The following is a 6,000-nucleotide window of genomic DNA, read 5'->3' on the forward strand; positions in this document are numbered from 1 at the left end:
TGTAATCTCCTCCTTGATGTAACAAGTAAAGCCACAAAAATATATGGCCTCTAAGGATCTTCACCAAGTGAATCAAGAGATGAAGAAAGATGAAAGAAAAGAAGAAATTATGCAAGTGTTCTTCTTTCCTTTAATTTCTGAAAAATGGACCAAGAGAGAACTCTCTTTCTCTCTCTCTAATCTGAAAATAATAGTGTGGAGACACACTCTTTTCTTTGTCCATGCTTTCCCTTTTATATAATAGGAAATAACTCCAATTACTAAAAGAAAAATATTGACTTTCATAAAGCCAATATTTTGGCTGGTCCATACATGTTATTGGGCACTAAAAATGTGTCTTGGGCTTTCATTTAAATCTCATTTAGTGAAGCCCAAGTCCACACCAAAAAACCCGACAATCGTTTAGGCCCAATAGGTTCGGTTTTACCCGAAAATCCTAATTATGTTCAAATAATAAATCTAATTAATTATTTGCTCATAACCAACTCTTGTTTAATCTTCTTCATATATAATCTCAATGATCCACTTATATGGTGTGCGATCTCTTAGGTTCTAATTAACAAGGCAGTGAAGTTTATAGAAACCATTCTATTTTGTTTACGAATCAAAAACTCCATTTTTGATTCTCCCTTGTTATTAGGATAATAAATGTTTATTAATCCTCGGGGACTTCACAAGTCATGAGTGACGTCTTGCAACATATCATGACTACCCTAGTTAATGTAGAATGACAAAGAACCTATTCAATTGGAATTACAATACAATACGGTCCTTCTCTTACACTATGTTCTAAATCACATCATCGGGGTATGGAATTGATATGTCAATCCCCTAATGTGATTTTCATTCTTATGTGATTCTTAGAATGTGATTAAAAACTCCTTTTTAAATCTCATTCAATGCTTTGGCCAAAGACTCATTGAATCACATCTTTGAACATACACCTTATTTACTTAAGGATAGAGATTCCTTGTTGTACACTCACATGTCTCCATGACCGAATTGATTATACCAATGAATGCATCTATTATATCCATTAAGGGACACAATGTTATTGCATCATCAAGAGATAATCCATTCACTCATAAGACAACTATGGTGTCTCAGGTCAAAGGACTAATTTGTATTATTGCAATTTAGAGTTCAAGTTTGACATGTAAGTAAGACTCCATACAAGAACTCTAATGATCGCGTTCAGTATACTCTTTAAGTTAAGAGCACCCACATACTTGTATTAGTGTCTCTACACAAATGACAAGAGACATATCATCCTCCATATTGAGAATACATAGTATGTGCTAGTCTTTCCGGATTATCAATGTCCAAGTGATAATCCTATGACTAGGAACCTTTTAGGATAAGAGTGTGAAAGAGTAAATGTCTCACACATCTAACTCTTTAGATTACTTTCTCTTTAACTCATATTCCTTGGACCTTGTTCAATCAAATATTAAGTATAAGCAATGAACAATAAACTTGCCCTTTTGAATAATAATAATTACAATAATAATTACATCAAAATGATTGTTTTAGGACACAATTCCTTCAATCTCCCACTTGTACTAAACCCAATCAGCCATGAAACGTACACCCATCTTCTCAAGATGTTGTTCTAGCTTTGCTTGTGATAAAGGCTTAGTGAATGGATCTGATATGTTATCAACAGATGCTACTTTGAGAATGTTAACGTCTCCACGATTAACAATCTCCCTTATGATATGGAAACGTCTTTCGATGTGTTTGGATTTTTGATGAGACCTTGGTTCCTTGGCTTGAGCAATTGCCCCATTGTTGTCACAATAAAGTGGAATCGGTGACTCAATGGTAGGAACAACATCAAGTTCAGTGATGAACTTTTTCATCCAAACTGCTTCCTTTGCAGCCTCTGCAGCTGCAATGTATTCTGCCTCAGTAGTGGAATCTGCAGTAACGCTTTGTTTGCAGCTTCTCCAATTTACTGCACCTCCATTCAAGGTGAAGACAAACCCCGATGTGGATTTTCTGTCATTCACATCAGATTGAAAATCTGAGTCTGTGTATGCTTCCACTTGCAACTCTAATTGCAAATCACCACCTCCATAAACGAGGAATAAATCTTTAGTCCTTCTCAAGTACTTAAGGATATTCTTAACAGCATTCCAGTGTTCTAAACCTGGATTGGACTGATATCGACTAGTTATGCTTACGCCATAACTGATATCAGGTCTTGTGCATAGCATCGCATACATGAGGCTCCCTATTGCAGATGCATATGGGATCTTGCTCATCTTTTGCACTTCCTCAATCGTTTGTGGGCACATTTTCTTAGAAAGGTGAATGCCATGTCTGACAGGCAGAAAACCCTTCCTAGATTGTTCCATGTGAAATCTATTCAGCACTTTGTCTATGTACAAGGATTGAGATAATCCAATTAATCTTTTTGATCTGTCTCTATAGATCTTTATTCCTAGTACATAGGCAGCTTCTCCAAGATCCTTCATAAGGAAGGTCTTGGACAACCAAACTTTAATTGAAGATAACATTCCTACATCATTCCCAAAGAGTAGGATGTCATCTACATAAAGTACAAGGAACACAACAGCACTCCCACTGACCTTTTTGTAAACACAAGGTTCATCCATGTTTTGTGTGAAACCAAAAGATTTGACTGCATCATCAAAACGGATGTTCCAACTCCTTGAAGCTTGCTTGAGTCCATAGATGGACCTATGAAGCTTACACACTTTATGAATGTCATCTCTAGACGCAAAGCCTTCAGGTTGATCCATATAAAGCTCTTCCTCAAGGTTGCCATTCAGAAAGGCAGTCTTTACGTCCATTTGCCATATCTCATAATCATAGTGAGCAGCTATAGCAAATAATATCCGAATGGATTTAACCATGGCAACAGGAGAGAACGTATCTTCATAGTCAATGCCCTCTCTTTGCTTATAGCCCTTTGCCACCAACCTAGCTTTGTAGGTTTCTATTTTACCATCTGAGCCTATCTTTTTCTTGAAGACCCATTTGTTTCCAATTGGTCTAATACCAGGTGGAGGGTCAACGAGAGTCCAGACTTGATTGGTATACATAGAGTCAATCTCGGATTCCATGGCTTCTTGCCATTTCTTTGAGTCAACGTTTGACATTGCTTCATTATAACTAGAAGGATCATGCAGGTTTTCATTGTCACCAAGGAGATTTAACTCCCCAAGGCTTTCATGACACAAACCATACCTCTTGGGAGGTATCCGGATCCTACTAGATATTCTTGGAGTTTGTGTTATAGTTGGTTCAGGAAGTTGTTCAACGGGAAATGAAGTGTTAGTTTGTGGCTTGTTGGACACTTCCTTGAGTTCTACCATTTGTTCAACATTTCCATCAAGGACATAGTCCCTTTCAAGGAAAGTGGCATTCCTGCTAACAAACACCTTTTGTTCTTCAGGTTGATAGAAATAATATCCTAAACTATCTTTAGGATATCCCACAAATAAACACTTGCTTGATCTAGCTTCAAGCTTGCCTGCTTCTAGTCTTTTGACATAAGCTGGACAACCCCAAATCTTAATATGATTGAGACTTGGTTTCTTCCCATGCCACATCTCATATGGTGTAAGAGGGACGGACTTGGAAGGCACTCTATTTAACAAATAAATTGCTGTTTGAAGTGCATATCCCCAAAAGGATATAGGTAAATCAGTATAGCTCATCATGGAACGAACCATGTCTAACAAAGTTCGATTTCTCCTTTCAGAGACACCATTGAGTTGTGGTGTTCCAGGAGGAGCTAATGAAGAAACAATGCCTTCTTGTTTGAGATAATCAATAAACTCATTGCTTAAGTATTCGCCTCCTCGATCGGATCTTAGAGCCTTAATACTCTTGTCGGTTTGTTTCTCAACTTCATTTTTAAATTCTTTGAACATTTCAAAGGCTTCAGATTTGTGCTTCATAAGGTATATATATCCAAACCGAGAATAGTCATCGGTAAAAGTTATGAAGTATGAGAATCCACCTTTACTAATAGTGGACATGGGACCACATACATCGGTATGTATTAGGCCTAAGAGTTCTTTAACTCTTGTTCTTTGTCCACCATAATGTGACTTGGTCATTTTTCCTTTTAGACAAGACTCACAAGTAGGCATAGGATCAGATCCTAACGACTCTAAATATCCATTTTTGGATAATTTGTGAATTCTATCTTGGCTAATATGACCAAGCTTAAGGTGCCACATCTTAATGGGGTTAACCGTTTCCCGAGATCTCTTAGATCCCAAAGCATTTTCCTTCATACAATTAATACTACCATCTAAAGCTAGATGAAAGAGACCATCAATAATATTAGCATGACATATCATGCGTTCATTAATAGATACAAAACCACTTAGTTTATCAAAAACTACTCTATAACCATCCTTCAAAAGCATGGAGATGGAGATAAGGTTCTTTATACATATAGGAAGATAAAGACAATTATTTAACTCCAATGTATCTCCTGATGGTAACTTCAAAATATAAGTCCCCACGGCTTTGGCGTCAACTCTTGTGCCATTTCCAACACGTAGGGTGATTTCTCCAGCTTTAAGCTTCCTTGCTCCCACTAGGTCCTGCAACGAAGTGCAAACATGGTGAGATGCACCTGAATCAATTATCCAAGTGGAAGTATTATTAACTGTAAGTATTGATTCAATCACATTGATCATACCTGCTGTTGAAGACTGGTTCTTCAAGGATGCAAGATAAGCTTTGCAATTCCTCTTCCAATGCCCATCCTTGTTGCAAAAGAAACAAACACCTTTTGGTTCCTTTTGTTCCTTCTTCTTCTTCTTTTGGACTGCTCCTTTAGGCTTTGCCACTTGTTTCTTCTTCCCTTTGCCCTTGCCTTTGGACTTGGAAGAAGAAGCGACAATGGCCACACTCCCACTCTCTTTCTTGATTTGCTTCTCAGCTGTTACCAGCATATTGAGAAGATCAGAAAGACTATGATCCATTTGTTGCATATTATAGTTCATTATGAACTGAGAAAATGAATCATCTAGGGAGGATAGAAGAAGATCTTGAGCTAGCTCCGCATCAAGTGCAAATCCAAGGTCTTGAATTTGCTCAATAAGGCCTATCATTTTTAGACCATGTTGATGCACAGGAGCACCCCTCACATGCTTTGTCTTAACAAGCTCATTGACAGCTGTGAATCGCACATTTCTATTTCTCTCACCAAACAATTCAGTGAGATGAAGTAATATAGAACTGGCGCTATCCATATTCTCATGTTGCTTCTGAAGTTGTGAGTTCATGGATGCAAGCATAACACATTTAGCTTGCGTGTCATCATCCTTATGCTTTTGATAAGCAACACGTTGCTCATCGGTTGCATCTTGAGCCAATGGAGTGTGAGGAGGTGCATTTTGTAAGACATAAGCGATCTTATCGAATGTCAATACAATTTTCAAATTGCGGAGCCAGTCATTGAAGTTTGGGCCCTCAAGACGATTTTCATTGAGAATTTTGGTGATAGGATGTCCTGACATATTGCAGTCTACATAACATAAAATAAAAGAAGTGAGATTGATTTTAAAACCAAGTGACTCGGGTCTTAAGAATCAAATGGCACCCTCTCACTATTTTAACAAATTCCAAATCCCTCAAGGAATTCGAGAGTATAAATTAAAACTCTTAGTGAGTATGGAAGACTCATTTTCATTAAGCCAACCGCATCATAATAGAACTATAGGTCAACTTAATTTCCATGAGAGGATACTCTTATCCAATCACATCAAATGTGAATATCCATAACTTTGGCCTCTAAAGTAAGTAAGTCTCACCATAATAGGATATTGATAAATTACTCTAGTTAAGCTATACCCATCATCTCATGTAAGTATAGGGATCAAAAATTAAATCTCATCATAATAGAATATTGACCAAGATTTGTCCCTACCTTACAACATCAAATGTTGAATAACCTCTTTTTAATGCTCCTAGCAAGAAATACCCCCGTTCGGAATGATATTCACATGT

The sequence above is a fragment of the Rosa rugosa genome, chromosome 7 (assembly GCF_958449725.1).
Source record: "Rosa rugosa chromosome 7, drRosRugo1.1, whole genome shotgun sequence".
Lineage (NCBI taxonomy): Eukaryota > Viridiplantae > Streptophyta > Magnoliopsida > Rosales > Rosaceae > Rosa > Rosa rugosa.